General features: G+C 34.5%; 1 protein-coding gene across 1 annotated transcript in view; it reads left to right on the top strand.

The window, feature by feature from the left end:
* Window positions 1–616: 616 nt before the first annotated feature.
* The window catches only part of LOC115440771 (solute carrier organic anion transporter family member 4A1), a 56,063-nt gene continuing 47,882 nt past the window's right edge, over window positions 617–8,797 (top strand). The window contains exon 1 of the mRNA XM_030165223.2: window positions 617–759. The gene's annotated coding sequence lies outside the window, so the exon portion shown is untranslated. The remainder of the gene's footprint in view (window positions 760–8,797) is intronic.

Here is an 8,797-nt window from a genome sequence, read left to right as displayed (position 1 = left end):
TGTTTATTTAAAAGAAATAGCATTGAAATAACTATTGTTTACAATTATATGACGTCACAGTATAAAAAACCTTCCTATTTAATTATTTAATGTGTTATTGGATTGAAGCTGTTAAATACAATGTTTAAACCATAATGTATGTATTGTAGGTCTACACTAGCTAAAAGGGTGATAAGTTGTTGTATTCCCCAGTTTGTTGCGGTTGCATAATTCTTCGTAAACAAACTGTCAATGTTCATAATATGTGTGTCCAAGGTAGCGCATAGTGCATATCCACCATAATAAGTGTATGAAATTTTAAATCCTTTTAAAAATAAAATATGGTTTGGATTTAATGTCTTCCGCTTACTTTATCCAAACGTCTTTTTCTCATTGATTTCTGGCAACTGTGATTTTAATATATAGCCTTAACTTTAAAAAATATCGGTAGTTAAAAATCAAGAAGACTCAACGGAATACACTTATCAAGCAACACCGCCGTCGCATTACCATTAAAAAAATATTTCATAAGATATCAATAAAAACCATAGGGGTAGCGAAGCGTGAAGCCAGGTTCGCCGGCAGCCCTACATCCTGTCGGGCAGGTTGCGCGGTCCTTGACCACCTCAGGCCTCAGTCCACCGCTCGACAGGTGCGCGTGCGCACGTATCCGCGACCCGCGCATTCACTTTTACTTTCTTACGTCAGTGATTCCGTAACAGTTTTTGTGTTGTGTTGTGATTCAACCTTTTTTTGGATATGTGTTAATCGAAAGTTCAGGTGAGGTTTTGAAGTCTGCTTTTACGTTTACTTACGTAGTGTAAAAAGGGTTTTTGATTTTATGGTTTAAGAAGGTTTGTTTATCCCTATAGCATAAGACTAGTACAATTAAAGCCATTTTTATAGTGTAATAAATGAAGCCTGTTCATTTTGTAGAGCACGTTTCGTCGCACCACGATAAGCGGAATAACTTGTTTTAAAATACTTTCTTTTTTCTTAAATAAGGTTAAAAAAGTAGTAAATTTCAATTTTATTGTTAACAATAATAACAACTTATTCGAGGAGATTACTCATTTAGAACCCGATACCACCGGTGGCTTGGGTGTGGAGCCTCACTCAGCATCTGGGGGAAGCCATTTTAGATATATGTAAAATTGAAAATCAATAACCTCCATAATAGACTAGTAGTGTTCGAGTTAACAAGCGAGTTACGCAAACGTGCAACTCTAGTTTTTCATACAAATTCAGTCATACCGTAAATATAACTTCTTATCATTGAGTGTATAATAAAAAAACCTATTAACCTACGTACAATACCTTATATACAACTACAAACCTATGGGGTATGTTGTTTTAATCTTAATATTTTTTTTAAATATTCCAAATAACAATCTTATTTTTTTTGTTCCTTTTATATTATTAATAATGATAATTTGTAATATTTATTTACTAAAACTTTTTTTTTAGTGTATATAGATGGACTTAAGACCCGAAATATTTTCTAAATCAACCTTCAGATGTGATAAATATATGTAGAGATTGCCACAGCATTTCTGTATACCTAATGACCTACTAATGTTACGAAGAGGTAAAGATTGTGAATTTTAATTGAAAGTAATCTTTGGAACTAGATCCGGTACTCATTAACCTTTTACTAATAAAAAAGACCGCAGACTCGAGTATTTCATATTATAAATTTCATCTTGATACCTCCACGCGTACTTGAGAAAAAGAATCAGACAGACGGGCAACGAATAACAAACAAACGAAAACGAAAACGGCTTATAGGTGTTCCATTCGACGGAATCAAATAAAATTATATTGTGTTCTTTTGCATTAATTTATCTATTTAAATTTAATTATATTCAATAATGATATAATAGACTTACTGTCTCGGGTCTCAAAGTTTCCATTGATAGTGAAAGTGGTCTTCCATATATTTGCAACATAGAATATTCATAGGAAAGGAAATCTCATAAATTGTAAGCTTTAGAAACCGCGAATCCTCGCCTAGTCGTATTACCTTTACGCATAATAAGTAAAAACCTGTTTGACTCAGAGAACGTAGTAAACATTTTTATCGAAGTATGTAATCTAAAATTTCATGTCAAAATGACTCAGTGTATTGCTGGCGCCTAAATATATGTTGAAGAAGTTACCACGATGCTTGCACATGAAATAAAATTGTAGTTAAAAAGTTATCCTAAACTTATAATAAAATAATATAATAAAACTAGCTTCTGCTCGCAGCTTAGCTTTTTTAGCTTAGTTAAGCAGATTTCCGGGATAAAAGTTCCGCTAAATATTTTTAAGACCTTAAACTATCTCCATACCAAATTTCATAAAAATCCGTTCAGTGATTTTGAGAAAATCGATAACATACAGGCAGATAGAAAAGGGGACTTTATTTTATAATATTTATAGATTTTTATTCTGCTAGGCCCTGTTTCATTTCTCAGTAAATGCTATTCCTCTCATAAATGTATAAGCTGACCAAATACAAAAGTCACACTGATCTGTGCCCACAAATAAATTTTATTCAAATAAGTACTCTCTATATTAGCTGTTTAATACGACAACTGTTAATCATTTGAAACTTGTGAAATAGGCCCCTAATGTATCAATTTGTTTGTCATTTTGGCCGGCATAATTGTGTTGACTGTCGGAGTAATCATCTCTCCTCAGTCGACATTCTAATGGACCCTACTCCAATGCCTGTTTGCCGCGCAAGTATAAAAAAAAATTGGGTTTAAACTATCTAACAATTTAAAACACGATTGTCGTTTCGATAACACGTCATATCCAGTAATCATTTGAGGAAAATGTTCAATAAGAATACATGCGACATCGAACCTCTTCGAGGTGGAATGCCGCCTGCTATTTCCGGTGAACTCTCTAGGGCGTGTTTTGTTCTTTCCTCGTAGACCTAAATGATTAAATTATAGGGTTCGTTTTGCTCTGAACTGTGTATTGCTACTTCTAGTTGACACGTATGCTAAAGTGTGAACAAATTATAACAATATTAAATACCTTTCTAAAAATTGTAATGAACAATTTTATTTTACTCTGGACATGAATATTAAAAACCTTCTTTGAGTTTGCCAATATGGCTTTTTCGTTTTAAGCTATCGTTGTATGTATCAGAAAATAGGTCCATATGTTACTTCAGCATTGCCTTGGTTTTTTATTTTCCTGGTCAGGCTATAATATTATACGTAACTAGGTTTTTGAAGTTATTTGGAATTTTGGTAAATGTAAACGCAGTGATAGCTAAAAATGTGATACAGTCACCCATATAAGTCGCAGAACAAATTTCAAATTTCAAATCAGCTAAACACTTTTGAGTTGATACCAACATTTTATTTTCTCACAAAAATAAAGAAAAGGGATTCATACAATAAAAAAAAGAGGTTTGATGTTTTAAATTTGTTCATCTACTTTTTTGGCTGACTGTATACAGCAGACTGAAGCCTAGATTAACACATAAGCAGTTTTATCAGTGCCGAATTTATACTCTCCTCAAGTATAGCCCACTGAGTTCACGCAACCTCCCACACTGGACATGCGGGTGCCTATTTTGCGTGAGAAAAATAAACAAAAATGGCCCCCGATTGCAATTACGAACCTAAGCCTTCGCCGTCCCTAGGTCGCGGCCTGTATGATCTATTCACAAATCCGGCACAGGTTTTACTCCGGCAAATACATACTCTTTTTCTTGGAAAAGTGTCTCACACGAATGGAGCCACGAGCAACACCTAGTATAGTATAAAGATGTCAACTCTCCCGCTAAGAATACGTAAAACTGGTTCTTGGAATATAAAAGAATCGAACTTTATAATATTTCGCATAAAAAGCACCATCTTTCTGTCCTCTTTACACTTGTTTGAGAAAATAATGCTGTCTCTTTTTTATTCCCTAAAACTCGTTTCTCGTGAACCTGCGAAGGACAAGTATGAAGTTTGCGATAAAAAAAAGGTTTTTGTTTTGAACGTTGCAGAGATCGAATGTAGAGATCTGAGGTACCTGTAAGTGTTTACGTATATAATATAGACGGTTGAAAGGCTATTTGACTTAAGCGAATTTTTTTTTCGAATTTTTTCAACTAGGTTAAAAAATGATTTCTTTACGCGAATGTTAGACATTAAAATTAATCTATTTTTCGGGTTTTATCGCGGTTTTAATATTTTAGTTTTCTCCCGACGTTTCGAAGACTTCGCAGCCTTCGTGGTCACGGGGGGGACTGGGGTGATGTTCATGCGCAAAGTCAAAGTTACAATATCTACCTATATTTTACAAATATACAACTTTTTAAATTTTAGCTATTGGTGGTCTGATTTACGCAGAATGAGCTGACAGTGTCTTGAAGTCTGGCAGCCGGTCTTTTGGCTACCGATTTAATTAAATGTAGAACTGGATCCCAGGCTTGTGCTTGTGTTGTGAGCATTCTTCAGCGAATATGATAATGTTATATGATTCTTTTTTTTTACGTGCACAGCAAAGTGACCTCACTGCATCTGATGGTAAGTGGAGTGGGGTCCAATAGAATGTCGACTGACGAGAGTTGATTAGCCCTCGCCAGTAGACACAATTACGCCAGCCTGTTGGAACCGGATATACACAGGCTGATCTCGGAACACGACAAAATTACGTAGGCCACTATGGCGGGTTTTAACACCTTGGGTACGGTGGTCGCTAACCGGGCGGATATAAAATATATCCTACCACCAGTAAACTTGTAAAAAAAAACACGAGCTTATACGTCCGTCAAATAATCTCCATGTCTGTCATTGAGCTGATAATCAAGTCAGTAGTCAATTATAATTGAGCATGAGCACTGCCGTGTCACTGTTCGCACTGCTTGTCATTGTTCTGAGGTTCGCACACTACACGGCTCTGTGTGAACTAACCTTAAAAGTGAGAAGCTGTTGAATAATTTATTATTTTATATTTAGACGCGATTGGCATTTTAATTTGACATTATTAAACCTTTACTAAAATAATCTTAAAACATTAAGCTAGTCCACATAATGGACTGTAATTTTTCGTGATATGCTAGAGATGAGGCCTATGGCCACTAATAACCATATTATAAGTAAACCTATTTCGCCATAAAGGCCGACATGAGTGTTTCGCGTTCAGGGATTAGCATGTGTATATCTAGTTTCAAACAGGCCGGCATTATTGTGTCAACTGGCGAGGAATCATCTCTCGTCAGTCGAGTGTACTCCACTTCTCGTACGATACCAATATAAGAAAAATTAATATTATAAAATTTACCTTACGATGACAAAAGCGTACCCATAGGGGAGCTGCAGGGTAGGATAGATACTCTGCGTTTGTGTTCAATTGTATTTATTTGTGTTGAATTATCAGGACAACGTATAATTGTCCTCTACCTGGATCAAAAGCTGGGATTTGTACCCCTCTGGGCCAAAGCGCGGTACGGCTCTGGTCGAAGATAATGTATATGGAGTGATTTTGTATATAGTAATCATGTAACCGTAATTGGTATATTTTAGACTAGGTTTTGCTCGCGGCTCCGCCAATGTCAAGAGTTTTTTTCGGATAAAAGTCACTTTATATTTTCTTGGGATAAAATAGAGCCTATATTTTAAGTTAGACTTCTAGCAATACATCGATGAAAACTGCATTCAATTCCATGCAGTAGTCTATACGTGATGTGTGTACAAACATACAGACAGACAAAAATTCTAAAAACAATTGTTATGGCTTCTGTCGCTCTAATAGACATTCGATTTTAATCAATATTCACAATATATAGACATGGTGTTGTTAATTTTTTTATAAAGATTAACAATAAAAGAAGGAATCGAACTTGCGACACTACTGTAGTGTGATAACAAGTAATATTCCATTTTAGGCATCTAAGAACGACATTAAATCAATCTCCAACAATACATTAATCAGTTTGAACACATTGAATAATGCATGTTATGGCATTGACGATGTCAACGAACAAATTAATGTCCAAGATAAGAATTCAATTTGTAAGTATATTTATGAGAGCAATACAAAATGTTAAATTTATTATTTCCTTACTGCATTCCTTTATCAACGTTTTTCTTTCTTCAGAGCAAGCACATATTTCAACGAAATGTTTGCTGGTACTGATAATAATACAGCAGTAGATTTAGATTATTAATACAACTCTTAAACGCCTTAAACGCCTTTTGAGTGACCTCTATTTTGAAAGGGACATTACGGGTGTGAAAACAATAAGTTTTTTTTAAAGTAGAATAATATTAATTAGTGGAAGCTTATAATTAGCCTTTAGTCACCCACAATTGTACTGTAAAAAGGAATAATGTAAATGTATGTGCCATCAAGCCGAACGAGCTTGCATAGAGCACAAAATTGTATTGTGAATCTCATCTATGCACATTAATGGAAAGAATGGTACATTCGAAATTCGAATATAACATTAAACATGATGGATTGATCCTCAGAACAAGAACAAGCATAGAAGGAATCTAAATTACCCTCATATACTTGTCCTTTTTTTCAAATAGGCCAAAACCGTTGAAAAGAACGAGACAAATATTATGTTGCTAAGGTCGGCTTGCGTACACTTTAAAATTATCAAATGGTTACCTTTGGTCCTCTTTATGATGCCGAATTACAAAGCAAATAAAATGTCAAATGTTCCAACTTGCCAACCTCAAAACAATGTCACAAACGCGCCCACACAATTTAGTTACGTTATACTTCAGCGCGTGCTTTTCAAAAGTGGCTACATGTTTTGTAATATTTTTGTTGTTAATTTTAATAAATACACAGTGCTGTTTAAGTATAATATAGCCCTACGAACAAGCAATGGCCTGCGTTATTATGGGGTGTAAATCTCATTCTTGTCGTAAAGAAAATGAAACTGAAATCATCAGCTTCCATCGGTGAGTAAACAAAAAACCTAATATATTTGCTTAAACCCTGTACATAAGTGCAAAAAGTAATATTAATTAATCTTTATTATGCTGTAGTCATATTATAATCTGCTGTTGGCCATTCGATACAGTAATTATTAAGTATTTTTCATTTATATCAATTTACGTAGTCGTGTTCAATAGTGTTGTTCTGCATATTCTGTCGATAACATAGATGTTAGTATATTGTAGTTGACTATTTTGCATAAATTGCGTTTTACTTTCAATATACGGTGGTGAAGTGGTAAAAGCCACTTGGAAACCGTGCGCGAAGGCTGGGGGTTGAGCAAACTATTTGATTTTCATATTGTGTTTCATTGCAGATTCCCCACAGATGATGCTATGAGGCAAAATGGATCGTTGCCATAGCTCGTCCCAATTGGCATTGGAAAAACAGCACCGTGTTTGCTCTAAGCATTTCGACAAAGTTTTATTAACTTTGAAATAAGTTATCAAACATATGTGACATGAATGATACCGCTGTGTTTTAATTTTATTGTCCCATTTTAGTAGCTTCTGTCAAATCACACCCCTTGGGTATCTTTTAATCCCTAAGAAAGTCAGAAAAGAACAGAAGGCGTACTGGCTTTCTCCTAAACGAAATTCCGGCCGACTTCTTGTTTGTTACTTACAGCGGTTTCCATTCCTTCCGAAATTTCTAAGATTTTCTTAATTTAATAATCTAAATGCTAAACCATTTTTGTGTGAATGACGTTTCGGAAGGCATGGAAACTGCTGTAAATAGCAAATGAAAATTGGATAAAATTTAGCTCGAAGAGAGCCGGTAGTTCTATAGTTTATTGTAATTTAACAGCTTCTTAACGAGTGATTTTATATACCCAGACCTCATTTGATACTTGAATACCAAATTAGGGTTTTGATATCTTTTTTTTAACCTTTATCTAAAATAGCATTTTGCAACGGTTTGTAGTTGACTCGAAAAGTGTTTATTTTAGCAGGTCCGTGAATTTACCATAGCCGATAGACAAAGCATCTATCGATATCGATAAGATGTCAGAAGAGATCGCAACACAATTAAATTTCTTGCTGTCAAAGACAGAGTACACTCAAATGTCATAATGTTACTTCTATGCTTGTCATTGTTCTGAGGATTGATCATGTGAATTCACATTGCCGCCAATTTAAAATGTCAATTCACCATTTTAAAATGTCGGCAATACAAATGACATGTTTACTCATCGTGGTAAATTATATGGTGTTTGGTAAAATTTAACTACTGTTGGATTACTTGTAATTTTATTAGATATGTGGTGTGCGAAAAAATAGTTTAACTTTACTTATTATTCGAGATAGATAGAAAAGAATTAAAAACTTTTTAAGGCAAAATCAGGTCTTTTTAATTGTTATGTTGCCAGTAGACAATATTTTTAATTAAGAATAAAACAGGTATTGTCATATTTTATTTTCTGTAAATTTGTGAAAATATGTATTTGATTCTCAAGTCGGGTCAATAAAATTCAGATTACAAGTTCATATGAAAACTAAAAAAAACACCGTGACACAGAGCCTCTGTGCGTGCAATGTGTTTAAAAAGGCTAATTTTTTTCTCCACGTATTGATATGTAGATTATATATTAAAACTACGTAAATAGTTGACATTTGGCATAATTAAAGTCTAGTTTTCACTGGACGACCGCTAATTTAATTAATATTACCAACATCATCAATAACGCGTTTCACTCGGTTATGTGACCACACTTTAGACGCGTTCCTGAACTCACTAACCTAACTGTAAGCACATTACGCTGACTCGCGGAAACCATCAGAGAGCTATGGGTGTTATAGTCATTTGCGGTCACGGTGGATGCCACACGAGTTTATGGGGTTTTGTAATGGCGGATAATGACCCGTCTGAC

The sequence above is a fragment of the Manduca sexta genome, chromosome 25 (assembly GCF_014839805.1).
Source record: "Manduca sexta isolate Smith_Timp_Sample1 chromosome 25, JHU_Msex_v1.0, whole genome shotgun sequence".
Taxonomy (NCBI): Eukaryota; Metazoa; Arthropoda; class Insecta; order Lepidoptera; family Sphingidae; genus Manduca; species Manduca sexta.
The sequence above is the reverse complement of the archived record's forward strand: the minus strand, read 5'-3'. Positions and strand labels throughout refer to the sequence as shown.